We start from the raw sequence: 16,324 nt of genomic DNA, 5'->3' as shown, positions 1-16,324 counted from the left end.
GAGAAACTGTGTGTGTGTATGAGAGAGAAACTGTGTGTGTGTATGAGAGAGAAACTGTGTGTGTGTATGAGAGAGAAACTGTGTGTGTGTGTGTGTATGAGAGAGAAACTGTGTGTGTGTGTGTGTGTGTGTATGAGAGAGAAACTGTGTGTGTGTGTATGAGAGAGAAACTGTGTGTGTGTGTGTGTATGAGAGAGAAAAACTGTGTGTGTGTGTGTGTGTATGAGAGAGAAACTGTGTGTGTGTGTGTGTGTATGAGAGAGAAACTGTGTGTGTGTGTGTGTGTGAGAGAGAGAAACTTTGTGTGATGAGAGAGTTTGTGAGGCCGTGAGGCCGTGTGCATGTGTAATAAAAGGAGGCAGACCGGAGGCGGTGGAGGAGGAACATGAGAGCAGGAGGGAATGTTGGGAGCATGCTCCGTTCACTCGGCAGCAGCCAGCACCGGAGCTGGGAGAACAACAAACGGGGAACATTTTAATTTGTGGGGCCTTTGAGGCTGCTGCAGCTCGGTGTGTGTGCATGTGTGTGTCTACTTGCGAAGGGAAGGAAAGGGGGTCTGACTAAGTGAGTGATACGTACCTTTCTATGATTGTTGCCTAACATTACCAAAGCATTGAGAGAACTAATGACTGTAACACTTCCTTTAAATGCCCTCTTTATAATTAATTAGAAGCCCACTTATAAACTCCTTATGAGACATGCATAATGTATTATAATGCCCAACATAGACACTTATAATAGGAAGTGTTACCCAAATTACTTCAATCTATAGACTGGTTCTATATATGGGTGTTGGTGGTAGTCAGGTCAAGGGCACCTGTCACTGTCAGGTCAAATCACATTAGCTAGACTGAGACGTTGTAACAAAGTTACAGAAATGCCTTCTTCATGTGCGAGCTAGCTAGCATACACTCTTGCCCTTTTCACACTAACATGCCGACCTGAACCGAGCTGTGCTGGCTAGGTTATTTTGTTTTCACATTGTCATTTTCAGCTCTGTTCCAATAATTATGGTGGAGGCATAACCTTGTCAACTTACTATAGCTTGGTTTGGCTAGGTTCGGGAGTTAGAAAACCCCATTTATGCAACGCTTTACATAAAGCTGAGCAGATATGTAGTTACATTAAATAATATAATAGTCAAATGTTTTATTTCTGTGTAATTACATGTAGAGTTTGGCCTGTCTCTTCATTACAATCCGTTGTCATGTAATCGCCTCTTATACTGTAGCTTATCTGCAGTTAGAATGTACTGTGGAGTAAGTATGGTTCCCAACACAATAGTTATTGTGCCACATTTTCCTGTCACAATGACACATGCGCTGTGCCCTTACGGAAAAAACACATGATTTCACATGTTGGAAATCACATGATTTCACATGTGAAATTCTGACATGTTTTGTACATGTGAAACAGGGTTTTGGCACACTTTACATGTGATGATATTTTACATGTAGATTTTCACATGTGATCTCATAACCTTTCCCATGTGAAATATCATCACATATAAAGTGTTCCAAAACAACATGGTTTCACATCTGGATTTTCACAAGTAATCATGCAACCTCACATAAGATCATGTGAAATTCATGTTTTTTCCACAAGAGTGAGCAAACTAACCACCACATGTCTCAGAGGGGATGAGTGAAATTGCGATTTTGGTTAACACTATAGGTTAAGACAATTTAGGTTTAGACTTTAGGTCTAGACAATTTTGGTGAATATTTGTCAATATCAGTGAGAAGGCTTAATTAAAATGTAGGTTAACAGTATGGCACAATGTAGTATTCAGAGCTCCCGTCTCTTTAAAATGTTGAAGTTTGCTCACAGTGTGTGTGTCAATGCTTGAATAATCTCTTGTGGACAGACCCATGGAACATAAATTGTATCATAGCATTTGTCAGACTGTGGGATGTGCCAAATACAGAAACTTTGTTCCAGTACTCAGATTTTTCTAGCCATCTTTCAAATTTGGGAAGGGGAGGGGACATTTGTCTCATAGGCTTGCCCAAAACTTACAGATTAATAATGTTGGAGGAATCTGTAATATGTAACTATACAGTAGAAGAGCAACATAGATATTATGTTAAGTGTTGCTCAAGAGCCATTGAGGTTAGAAAGGTTAAGATAATATACATGTTACAAAGACTAAATATCCACAAGGTAGCATGTAGTGACTCTTACAGTACAGACCTTTTTGCAGGAAGACTATTGAGCATATTTTTATTTTTTTACAGTGAATAGCATTTTCTGATTCCCTTGTTGCCATGGAGACACCTGGTGACCGCCCTTTCCACTCTTCCGCCTCTTCCTCTGAAAATATCTGCTTCAACAATCTGGTGCCTATTGTAATATATTTATCTAGGGAGGGCAGGGAGGTCAGAGAATGAGGGGAAGAAGTTTCAAGTTGTATTAGTCATATGTACGTATGGTATACATAGTCCAACGAAATTCTTACTGGCAGGTTCCTTCCCGTCAATGCAACAACAATAAGAAATAATAAAAGATAAGAATACAAACAAAGTAAATGACTCATTAGAATAGAATAAACATTTTAACAATAATATTGGAAGGCACAATTTATAGTCCAATATTTACATGTGTATTTGGGAAGGGAGGCAGTGTATAAACTGGGCAGTACAATAAGAGTCTGGTTGCAGCAGTTGTGATGTGTGTGTGCATGAGTGAGTGCATGCTGATGTGGACGCCGAGGAATTTAAAACTCGTGACTCTCTCTACTCCAGTCCCGTTGATGTGGACTGGGTCATGTTCCCTCATCTGCTTCCTGAAGTCAACAATCAACTTGTTTGTTTTTCTGATGTTGAGGGAGAGGTTGTTGTCATCACACTTCAATGCCAGTTCACTTACCTTCTCCCTATATGCTGACACGTTGTTGTTTATCAGGCCTTCTGTTGTCAGCAAACTTTATGGAGTTGGTGTCAGGCAAAGCCACGTAGTCGTGGTTGAACAGGGAGTACAGCAGAGGACGGAAGACACAACCCTGAGGGGCCTCTGTGTTAAGTCTGTGTGGAGGTGTTGTTGCTAAGAAGAGAGGGCGGCGCTGTCTCCAGGTAGAAAGAATGCAGCATACCACCCTGCATACCACTGCTGGCTTGCTTCTGAAGCTAAGCAAGGTTGGTCCTGGTCAGTCCCTGGATGGGAGACCAGATGCTGCTGGAAGTGGTGTTGGAGGGCCAGTAGGAGGCACTCTTTCCTCTGGTCTAAAAATATCCCAATGCCCCAGGGCAGTGATTGGGGACACTGCCCTGTGTAGGGTGTTGTCTTTCGGATGGGACGTTAAATGGGTGTCTTGACTAGCTGAGGTCATTAAAGATCCCATGGATCTTATCGTAAGAGTAGGGGTGTTAACCCCGGTGTCCTGGCTAAATTCCCAGTCTGGCCCTCAAACCATCATGGTCACCTAATAATCCCCAGTTTACAATTGGTTCATTCATCCCCCTTCTCTCCCCTGTAACTATTCCTCAGGTCATTTGCTGCAAATGAGAACGTGTTCTCAGTCAACTTACCTGGTAAAATAATGGATAAATAAATCAATAAAAATAAATAAATGTGTGGGCGGAAATAAAGGGAAGCACATTAAAGCTTTATTCAGTCCAATCTGCGGGCTGTGGAATATAGCAGAACCAGAAAGCAGTCCAAACGGTCAATATTTTCACCTCATAACGGTATCGTCTCCAAGCGCACCCCTTACTGACCATTGGCTCACTTTTTTTTACACAATTTAAGGTAGCTAAAATACTGTGTCATTCAAAGCAGTTCTCTGTTTAATGATTCTTTTATATTTTGTAGGTCTATACAATAGCAAATTTGACATTTAAGGGATAGTTCACCAATAAATCAAAATTTGCCATTGTTGACAGACCTCAAAAGTGGTATAATATTGAGATGAGTCCACATCTAATGCCATCTGTTGTGTACAACCAGCTACCGAAAGTATTCATACCCCTTGACTTATTCCATATTTTGTTGTTACAGACTGAATTCAAAAAGGATTAAATAGATGTTTTTCTCACCCATCTTCACACAATACCCCATAATAAGTTTAGATTTCTTTTATTTATTTATTGATCAAAAAATACAGATATCAAATTTACATACAGTTTAGAGAAACACCTACTCATACATGGGTTTTTCTTTATTTTTACTATTTTCTAGAATAATAGTGAAGACATAACTATGCAATAACAGATATGGTATCATATAGTGACCAAAAAAGTGTTAAACCCATCAGAATATATTTTAGATTCTTCAAAGTAGCCACCCTTTGTCTTGATGACAGCTTTGCACACTCTTGGCATTCTCTCAACCAGCTTCATGAGGTAGTCACCTGGAATACTTTTCCAACAGTCTTGAAGGAGTTCCCACATATGCCAAGCACTTGTTGGCTACTTTTCCTTCAATCTGAGGTCCAAACCATCTCAATTGAGTTGAGGTCTGGTGATTGTGGAGGCCAGGTCATCTCACGCTTCATGGCGGGAACTATACATGCGGAGATCATCCGTTCATACTCTGCATCTCACAAAGACATGGCAGTTGGAATCAAAAATCTCAAATTTGGACTCATCAAGACAAAGGACAGATTTCAACCAGTCTAATGTCCATAACCATTGTTTCTTGGCCCAAGCAAATCTCTTCTTATTATTGGTGTACTTTAGTAGTGGTTTATTTGCAGCAAATTGAACCATGAAGGCCTGATTCACGCAGTCACATCTGAACAGTTGATGTTGAGATGTGTCTGTTACTTGAACTCTGTGAAGCATTTATTTGGGCTGCAATCGGAGGTGCACTTAATTGCCGATTTCTGAGGCTGGTAACTCTAATGAACTTATCCTCTGCAGCAGAGGTAACTCTGGGTCTTCCTTTCCTGTGGCGGTCCTCATGAGAGCCAGTTTCATCATTGCACTTGATGGTTTTTGTGACGGGCACTTGAAGAAACTTTCAAAGTTCTTTACATTTTACGGATTGACTGACCTTCATTTCTTAAAATAATAATGTAATTTCTCTTTGCTTATTTGAGCTGTTCTTGCCATAATACGGACTTGGTCTTTTACAGAATATGGCTATCTTCTGTATATGTCATGCCCTGACCATAGAGAGCTTTTTATTCTCTATGTTGGTTATGTCGGGGTGTGACTAGGGTGGGTTATCTAGGTTATTATATATCTATGTTGGCCTGGTATGGTTCCCAATCAGAGGGAACCAGAGTTTATCGTTGTCTCTGTTTTGGGATCATATTTAGGCTGCCATTTCCCCATTGTGCTTTGTGGGATCTTGTCTATGTATAGTTGCCTGCGACCACTACATTTGCTTCACGTTTCATTTTGCGTTTGTTTTCTGTGTGTTTAACGTCCTAATAAAGAGGATGGAACCATACCACGCTGCATTTTGGTCTGATTCTGATTACAACGATCGTGACAGTATTTCAACCATACCTTGTCACAATACAACTGATTGGCTCAAACGCAATTAAGAAGGAAAGAAATTCCACAAATTAACTGTTAACAAGGCACACCTGTTAATTGAAATGCATTCCAGGTGAATATCTCTTGAAGCTGGTTGAGAGAATGCCAACAGTGTGCAAAGCTGTCATGGCAAAGGGTGGATACTTCAAATAATCTAAAATATATTTAGATTTGTTTAACTTTTTTGGGGGGCACTACCTGATTACATATGTGGTATTTCATAGTTTTGATGTAGAAAATAGTACAAATAAAGAAACTATTGAATGAGCAAGTGTGTCCAAACTTTTGACTGGTACTGTATTTTTTTCTTTCACAAAAGTAGTGCACTGGGCCTTTACAAGTCCTGTATTAGTGGACCGATATAGCCATCTGTATCCTGCATGTTTTGGGTTGCTTGGGGATTGCGTATTTTTTTTACAAAAGCCTCAAACATAGCCCAATTCTTGTTATAAAGTAAAATATCAGCAAATCATTTCTCAAAGTTAGTTATTGTAACAATGAAGATGAATGAAGACATTTTCCACAAAAGTAGTGCACTGGGCCTTTACTAGTGCTGTAATAGCGGATAAACAAAGTCATCTGTAGCACCCCCTGAGACAAAGAATTCTCGGCCCCTGGAATTTGCTAAAATGCATGTGTTAGAGGGTAAGGCAAAAAGTTATGTGGTCTGATGAGACCAAACATTTAACTCTTTGGCCTGAATGTAAAGCGCTATGTCTGGAGAAAACCAGGCACAGCTCATCACGTCTAAAACCATCCCTACCGTGAAGCATAGTGGTGGCAGCATCATGCTCTGTGGATGTTTTTCGGCGGGCAGCAACTATGAGAATGGTAAAGTGTTAACACAAAAATTAACATGTTTACCTGCTTTATTTAATAATTATATATACTTAACAAATAGTATTACACCTCTGTTCTACCAATGCTGTGTTTTTGCAAAAAGCTCCCTGCAAAAAGCTCCCTCCAGCTCCCTGCAGTAGGTGTGTGGTCAAGATAGGGGTATCTGGAGCTGACAATTTATTTATGAATGGGTTGGTGATAAAACCTACAGCATGCATTTCATATAATGAATTGGTGTTTTATTTAATGTAAGGTACCAGGGAGAGATAGCTTGGATATAGATAATGATGAGAGGGACCTTGTCTTAGGGGCCAAACTCTGGTTTCTGTACAATAAGAACAGTCTTCACGGCAAATGCTATCTGGCTGTGGGATACTCCTTTCTCATATATCAAGTCTCACATTGTGACCCATTCCACACATCTGTGGTTTGTCATGTAGACTAGGGGTGTATCTTTGCTATAGAAGATCATTGTGTTCTTTGTGTCAGGGCTCTCTACCCTGCAGTCAAGAGTGTTGGGTTGACCAGCCTCGTTATTGCAGAGCACTCACATCATTCACTTGTGTGTGTGTGTGTGTGTGTGGTGTGACCTGCTTTCCCTATTAATAAGTGAATAAAGATTAAGTTTAAATCCAACTTGTGTGATATGTTTGTCTCTTATCATTTGATAATAATGAAATAACCACCACAAAGGATAGAGGGAACAACGAACAGCATCAAATACAGGCAAATCCTTGATGAGAATCTGCTTCTGAGTGCAAACAACCTTAGCCTGGGACGAAGATTTACATTCCAACAGGACAATGACCCTAAGAATACAGCTAAAGCAATGCTGGAATGCCTTCAGAACAAGAATGTCAAAGTACTTGAGTGGCCCAGCCAAAGCCCAGACTAGAATCGCATCAAAAATACTTGAAGATTGCTGTTCACCGCAGCTCCACATCAAACTTAACAGCGCTTGAGCAAGGAAGAATGGGAGAAAGTCCCTAAATCCAGATGTGCAAAACTGATAAATTCATACCCAGGACGACTCAAAGCTGTAATCGCCGCCAATGGTGCTTCTACTAAGCATTTACTCAGGGGTGTGAATACATATGTAAATGAGATATTTCTATATTTCATTTTCAATACATTTGCAAACATTTTCTGTCATCACTTTGTCATTATGCGTTAATGTTTGTAGATGGGTAGATTATTTGTTTTAATCCATTTTGAATTCAAACTAACAACAAAATGTGGAATAAGTCAAGGGGTATGAATACTTTCTGAAGTCACTGCATGCCAAATCTATAGGATTTGGGGAAACTCGGCCTTAGAGCAGTATACAGTCAACTGAGATTGGCTTTGAGTTTGTTTCCTTCGTTGCCACCCTTTTATAATATATTGTACAATGGTAAATGAGAGTTCAGTTATTATGAGAGATCATAATGTCACCAGTTCTCAGTTCATATGTGGATGTTGCCTGACGGAATTGGCGCTACTCCCCTTGATCTCATAACTTTCGCCACGGCTGCTGACATGCTCACACAGCTCATTATTACACAGTACTGGTTCGAAACGTGTAGGAAAATGCCTGCCATTTACTTTTGCTCTTGTTCTGGCTGATCTGTTGTTCTTGTTGTTTTGGTCCCTTGGGGATGGAGCAGATAAAGAAAGCGGCCTGGTGCTTAATAACTAACTGTTTAAGGCTGTCCCAGCAGAGCTGCTCGCCCTTCATTAAGCAAACCTCTTAAGATACTAAAGACGCACCACGTTATAACAAAACTGTCTCTTCAGTCTTCACAAGCCTGCAATACCTATGTGGGACTCTTGAAAACGGGGCACCTGCTCAGTTATTTTATTGCCTTGCCTTTGTTTCTGGAATGCGGTCGATGACTAGCACTTCTCCCGCACATGGTCATTACCGAGGCCTCTGTCCCTGTCACCGCACCGTTGTTTCTTCTTCTGCGGTTTGCAGATAAGTTGCTACATCCATTCGGTGGCGGCTGCTCCTCAGCCCCAGCCATTGCTTATCGGTCTTAAGCACACAGCTATGGTGAAACTAATTATTGTGCAAGGCTCTGGGAGCATCAACTGGACCAATAGGGATTATATACCGAGTTTCGCAGTGTGCAGAGTTTCAGCCCACACAGCCTGTCGTCCTTTTGACATCTCTCTTTGTCCCATAGATTACTCGTACACATTGAATTTGAATGGCTTGGCTGTTACAATATGGCTATCAATTATTCTATCCCTTTCTCACACTCATTTCTCACTCTTTATTCTCTTCCTATAACCTTTGTTTATCGGTCGCTAGTTTTTTGTTTTCTATCTCATTGTGCGTGTCTCTGTACCTTTTTGGTCATTTTGCTCTCCATTTCATCGTTCTCTCCGTTTAACCCCCTTTAGCCAGACATTTTCAGATGTGATTTATAGTATCATAACGTTAATCAAATGACTCCATAAAAACATTGTCAGGTTTCATGTTATTGGAGTATAGCCATAGCTACACATTCTACTAATCTACCTGCCGTCTGGTATGTGATTATGGTCATATGCTTATGTATGTGAGGGCAGATGTTTGAGTGTGTTAATGTTGCATAAAGTATGTGGTTCTTGCAGGACAATTGAAATTGTAAGCATGTGTATGACCTAGAGTGTTTGCTCATCCACTTCCTTCATCCCTTGCATTTGCTTTTCCTTCTCTCCCCCTCTACCCTCTAAACACACAGCCAAACCACATCGCTTGTCTCTCCCAGTCAGTCAGAACGAGGGCAGCCAGGGAAAGATAAAAAGCTGCTGCTTCTGCTCTTTTCCTGAGGTCTTTCTCTCTTCAGAATAACCTTCCTTTCTCCCTCGTGCTTTGTTTACATATGGGGACTACAAAGTGACACATCACCATAAAAAATATAAATGCTACCACTGTATTAAATGTCTGGTCATCATTAGTCAGGAGCGTTATCATAAACAGTGTCCGCCATGAAAATAAAACCTCCTTAGGGGTGAGAAGGCTGGGATGGGAACTGGGATCTGATCATTTATAGCCCAGGTGAGCATGCAATTTTCAGACGACTGAGAAGCCTATGAGCCTGGACTATGCCACCATGAATGATGAATACATAAACATCATTCATAACCTTTTGTCATAAACCTAGGCTGATATTACTTTCAGCCGCAGCGGAGAATGTGAGGGTATATGTTTGGGATGGGGTTCTTCCCCAAAAGGAATAAAAATAAACCTAGGCTGATATTACTTTCAGCTGCAGCGGAGAATGTGAGGGTATAGGTTTGGGATGGGGTTCTTCCCCAAAAGGAATAAAAAATGTTGAGTTGAAACCAAAGTCTGGTATTTAGATTTTGTTGTTGTTGCTGTAATGCTCCTATTTGGTGTGGTTTCCTGCTGTTTAATTGTGTGCCCTGAATGGCAGTTTAATGTGGTTAAATATCCTGTTAACATTTTCAGCCTTGTCTGTTTGTGCTAATTAGCAGCTAATTACCCTGTGTCATTTGTGTCCGCAGATGACCGGTTTTATTTTTAAGCTCTTTTCTCAGGGAAGATGGGTTCAGAATTAGGTGTCTGAACCATTCCAGAAACAAGGCCAGCGTACACTAAGCACACAATGGTAAAAACTGGGTTGGGATTTTCCAGGATGTAATGTCCATTGTCTACAGTGAGGTGGTTATGGATGGCATCTCTTTGGACTTCCAGCAACAATACGCTCTAAAAAAGAAAGACCTATAGCTGCCCCACAACGGATTCTGGACACGAGAAGATAAGTACAGTATTTATGACTGATCTTATGTGCGTTTCTTAGAACATGGAAATCTAAGCCCTTTTTCTGTGATATCTACTAACCTAACATATGGAATTGTTTTAGGATATTAATACAATTGACCATGTAGCTGTTTAATTTTGTATTATTAGGGCCCCTGTAGGTATAAAAACAATAAGTAAATATTACTTGATGAAACATTGAATTTTGCCTTACTGCTATTAGCCCATAGAGACACATTAAAGAACACAAAAGGGAATATGTTTTGAAGTGTCTGAAACACATTTGAGAGATAGGAAAGCTCAGGAAAACATCAGGGAAGGTTTTTCATGTGGAACAACTCTTATTCTTTAAAGTTATTTTTACCGCACAGTCATTTTGTAGGGAGTTGGGATGGTGTCCTTGTGTCCTGCACAGCTTGGCCCCGATTCTGACCCGAGTTGAGCACGCGTATTCTGACCTTGAACTTAAGCATGAGAATAGCATTCGATTCACCCCGCTATTCGCTCTGGTGCAGATCTAAGAAAGGAAGGTTTTCCGGAGGTGTGTCTTTAGAAACTCTGTATACTGGCCTTGACATAATTCCACCACCTTTGAGGAAACCATGAATCAGGTTGAGCAAACCTTCCGGTTCCAAGTGGAAAACATCCATTTTCTTTTTTAGATAGAAATAACAGTATTCTCTGTGCATTGTAATTTCTAAATGGATAAGAGCTATTGATAAGAGCTAGGTAAATGTGTAATCCATTTGGAGAAGGGGATTGTAAATAGACATAGCAATTGTTGTAGGCTATTTTTCCGTATGATCCCTGTAGACAAATGTAAAACCAGCCATATGGAAGTAAACTAAAAATCATATCAACATTACAAGTATCGCGTCCCTTTTTCCACAGTGAAATAGGCAAGGAAAAGGGGCTGAGCTGGACCCAAGGAAAGAAACAATAAGCATCCAAAACACCCCTAAGCTAGACTAGCCTATTTCAACAACAACTAACTAACCAAAAATACAGCGGGTGGTCCGCCCAGTTCTAACTAGTGTTTTTAACAAAGTTTACCTACGGGTAGTGTATGCCCATGGGCGACTTGTCTTGGTTCCCCCTTTTCCCACCAGCAAACAAACAAACACACCATAACCAAAAACAATACTCACAGATGAGGACAAAGTGATATGGAGGTGCTCAAACAAAAGAGAGCTCAATACATAAAGAGCGATAGAGAGACATAATAGGAGAGGGTGAACAGAGCGATCTACAGACATATGGCATTTACAGAGAGATTGAGCTCCAGAGCAAACAACTGACAGGGTTTTTAAACCAAGGGAAAGGAACTGTGATTGGGTAGGAAACAGGAGGAGGTGTGTCTTCTGATTGGGGAGTGATTTTCACCTGTGAGGAGAGAAAAGAACACAGGATACACACACACACACACACACACACACACACACAGGATACATGTATCCGTAACACTGAACATGTCCCAGTTCTTCCATGGCCTGCATACTCACCAGACATGTCACTCATTGACAATGTTTGGGATACTCTGGATTGACGTGTACGACAATGTGTTCCAGTTCCCGCAAATATCCAGCAACTTCGCACAGCCATTGAAAAGGAGTGGGACAACATTCCACAGGCCACAATAAACATCTACATCAACTCTGCAAATGGTGTGAGGCAAATGGTGGTCACACTAGCTACTGACTGGTTTTCTGATCCACACCCCTACTTAAAAAAATTAAGGTATCTGTGACCAACAGATTAATTTCTGTATTCCCAGTCATGTGAAATCAATAGATTGGGGCCTAATTTATTTATTTCAATTGACTGATTTCCTGAACCGTAACTCAGTAAAATCTTGAAATTGTTGCATGTTGTGTTTATTTTTGTTCATATTTTGTAACTATGCCCGGGCTTTGCTCCGTCTTATACAGGTCCATGATTCATGAGAATTAGGGTAGATTTATTGCACTATTGGTCAAGCCCTATTGTACACTTATTTTCCCTCTATGATTCATACAACTTTTTTTTAATGATTCGTACATACTTTCCTAACCTTAAAATGTGTCTAATCTACCAGCTGGTGCAACGGAGACATGCACAGATGGCCTTCTTTCATTGTTCCCTATTTTCTGAACCCCTTTGTCTACAAAATTCGAATTAAAAAAGGTAGACCGTATTTAAGATAAATGTACTGAAATCCTAATGTACTGAAATCCTATTGAATGAAAACTCCACCAGAAAAAAAATCTGTTGGCCAGCAAGTGGGAGGTTTTTAATAGGTTGAATTCATAGGTTCTGCACCTTCATAAGGTAACTACGTAGGAAAGGCATGCGTAAGAAAGGCATCATTTCCTATGTCGGAATCGGACCCTTTGTGAACATCAGAGTAAAATAGACAACACGTGTGTTCGTGAGTCTAAGCTTTTCAAATTTTATGGGTTGCATGTTTCGTCACTATTGTTTTAACATTTGTTTTAGGACTGATGCCCAAACGAGCATTCAACTCAATGCATTCTCGCTGATGAAGATTTTGTCTAAAGTGCATTACTATCAAATCAAATGTATTTATATAGCTGATATCTCAGGGCTGTACAGAAACCCAGCCTAAAACCCCACACGGCAAGCAATGCAGGTGTAGAAGAACGGTGGCTAGGAAAAACTCCCTAGAAAGGCCAAACCTGGGAAGAAACCTAGAGAGGAACCACGCTATGAGGGGTGGCCAGTCCTCTTCTGGCTGTGCCGGGTGGAGATTATAACAGAACATGGCCAAGATGTTCAAATGTTCATAAATGACCAGCATGGTCAAATAATAATAATAATAATCACAGTAGTTGTTGAGGGTGGAGCAAGTCAGCACCTCAGGAGTAAATGTCAGTTGGCTTTTCATAGCCGCTCCTGCTGTCTCTAGAGAGTTGAAAACAGCAGGTCTGGGACAGGTAGCACGTCCGGTGAACAGGTAAGGGTTCCATAGCCGCAGGCAGAACAGTTGAAACTGGAGCAGCAGCACGGCCAGGTGGACTGGGGACAGCAAGGAGTCATCATGCCAGGTAGTCCTGAGGCATGGTCCTAGGGCTCAGGTCCTCCGAGAAAGAGAGAATTAGAGAGCATACTTAAATTCACACAGGACACCGGATAAGACAGGAGAAGTACTCCAGATTTAACAAACTGACCCTAGCCCCCCGACCAAACTAACACAAAGACATAATAAAGGAACTAAGGTCAGAACGTGACACCATTCCATAAAAATGGAGCTCTATAGGAGAAAGTCCTCCCTCCAGCTGTTTACTTAGAAATTCTAGGGACAATTAGGAGGCCTACATCTTGTGAACGTAGCGTACGTGTAGGTATGTACAGCCCATGTAATGCTTTGTAGGTTAGCAGTAAAAACTTGAAATCAGCCCTTGCCTTAACAGGAAGCCAGTGTAGGGAGGCTAGCACTGGAGTAATATGATATATTTTTTGGTTCTAGTCAGGATTCTAGCAGCTGCATTTAGCACTAACTGAAGTGCTTTATCTGGGTAGCCAGAAAGTAGAGCATTGCAGTAGTCTAACCTAGAAGTACCAGAAGAATGGATAAATTTTTCTGCATCATTTTTGGACAGAAGGTTTCTGATTTTTGCAATGTTACATAGATGGAAAAAAGCTGTCCTTGAATCAGTCTTGATATGTTCGTCAAAAGAGATCAGGGTCCAGAGTAACGCCGAGGTCCTTCAGTTTTATTTGAGATGACTGTACAACCATCAAGATCAATTGTCAGATTCAACAGAAGATCTCCTTGTTTCTTGGGACCTATAACAAGCATCTTTGTTTTGTCCAAGTTTAAAAGTAGAACGTTTGCAGCCATCCACTTCCTTATGTCTGAAACACAGGCTTCTAGCGAGGGCAATTTTGGGGCTTCACCATGTTTCATTGAAATGTACAGCTGTGTGTCATCCGCATAGCAGTGAAAGTTAACATTATGTTTACAAATGACATCCCCAAGAGGTAAAATATATAGTGAAAACAATAGTGGTCCTAAAATGGAACCTTGAGGAACACCAAATTTACAGTTGATTTGTCAGAGGACAAACTATTCACAGAGACAAACGGATATCTTTCCGACAGATAAGATCTAAACCAGGCCAGAACTTGTCCGTGTAGACCAATTTGGGTTTCCCATCTCTCCAAAATAATGTGGTGATCGATGGTATCAAAAACAGCACTAAGGTCTAGGAGCACGAGGACAGATGCAGAGCCTCGGTCTGATACAATTATAAGGTCATTTACCACCTTCACAGGTGCAGTCTCAGTGCTAGTTTTGCCCAACCTAGGTCGAGGCACAGACACTGTCTCAATGGGGATAGCTGAGCATTTCGTATACATTGTTTGTTTGTCTTCAGGAAGGCAGTGAGTTGCTACGCAACAGCTTTTTCTAAAAAAAATTAGAGGAATGGAAGATTCGATAGGATCGCTTTAAAAAAAAATATATATATATATATATATATATTTTTGTGTTCAAGGTTTGGCTTTTTCAAGTGGCTTTATTACTGCCACTTATAGTGAGTTTGGTACACATCTGGTGGATAGAGAGCCGTTAATTATGTTCAACATAGGAGGGCCACGCACAGGAAGCAGCTCTTTCAGTAGTTTAGTTGGAATAGGGTCCAGTATGCAGTTTGAAGGTTTAGAGGCCATGATTATTTTCATCATTGTGTCAAGAGATGTTAGTACTAAAACACTTGAGTGTCTCTCTTGATCCTAGGTCCTGGCAGAGTTGTGCAGACTCAGGACAACTGAGCTTTGGAGGAATACACAGATTTAAAGAGGAGTCCATAATTTGCTTTCAAATGATCATGATCTTTTCCTCAAAGAAGTTCATGAATTTATTACTGCTGAAGTGAAAGCCATCCTCTCTTGGGGAATGCTGCTTTTTAGTTAGCTTTGTGACAGTATCAAAAATACATTTTGGATTGTTCTTATTTTCCTCAATTAAGTTGGAAAAATAGGATGATCGAGCAGCAGTGAGGGCTCTTTGATACTGCACGGTACTGTCTTTCCAAGCTAGTCTGAAGATTCCAGTTTGGTGTGGCACCATTTCCGTTCCAATTTTCTGGAAGCTTGCTTCAGAGCTCGGGTATTTTCTGTATACCAGGGAGCTAGTTTCTTATGACAAATGTTTTAAGGGTGCAACTGCATCTAGGGTATTGTGCAAGGTTAAATGTAGTTCCTCAGTTAGGTGGTTAACTGATTTTTGTCCTCTGACGTCCTTGGGTAGGCAGAGGGAGTCTGGAAGGGCATCAAGGAATCTTTGGGTTGTCTGAGAATTTATATCACAACTTTTGATGCTCCTTGGTTGGTCTGAGCAGATTATTTGTTGTGATTGCAAACGTATTAAAATGGTGATCCAATAGTCCAGGATTATGAGGAAAAACATTAAGATCCACAACATTTAGGTCCAGAGACATGTTGACAAAACCCACTGAGCCTTTTGGAGTGGGTCTGTGGACTTTTCTATGTGCATATTAAAATCACCAAAAATTAGAATATTATCTACTTTGACTACAAGGTCTGATAGGAATTCAGGGAACTCAGTGAGGAGCGCTGTATATGGCCCAGGAGGCCTATAAACAGTAGCTATAAAAAGTGATTTAGGCTTCCTAGATTTCATGACTAGAAGCTCAAAAGACGAACGTCCATTTTATTTTTTGTAAATTGAAATTTGCTATCGTAAATGATAGCAACACCCCCGCCTTTGCGGGATGCACGGGGAATATGGTCACTAGTGTAACCAGGAGGTGAGGCCTCATTTAACACAGTAAATTCATCAGGCTTAAACCATGTTTCAGTCAGACCAATCACATCAAGATTATGATCAGTGATTAGTTCATTGACTGTAACTGCCTTTGAAGTGAGGTATCTAACATTAAGTAGCTCTATTTTGACATGTGAGGTATCACAATCCATTTCAATAATGGCAGGAATGGATGAGGTCTTTATCCTAGTGAGATTTCTAAGGCAAACACCGCCATGTTTAGTTTTGCCCAACCTAGGTCGAGACACAGACACGGTCTCAATGGGCATAGCTGAGCTGACTACACTGACTGTGCTAGTGGCAGACTCCACTAAGCTGGCAGGCTCTCTAACAGCCTGCTGCCTGGCCTGCACCCTATTTCATTGTGGAGCTAGAGGAGTTAGACAGGGCTCTATGTTGGTAGATAAGATGAGAGCACCCATTACTATGGCTTGGAAACATGATTAACTTTCAAAAGGA

This window comes from Oncorhynchus tshawytscha, linkage group LG30 (genome assembly GCF_018296145.1).
Source record: "Oncorhynchus tshawytscha isolate Ot180627B linkage group LG30, Otsh_v2.0, whole genome shotgun sequence".
NCBI classification, from domain to species: Eukaryota; Metazoa; Chordata; class Actinopteri; order Salmoniformes; family Salmonidae; genus Oncorhynchus; species Oncorhynchus tshawytscha.
The sequence above is the reverse complement of the archived record's forward strand: the minus strand, read 5'-3'. Positions refer to the sequence as shown.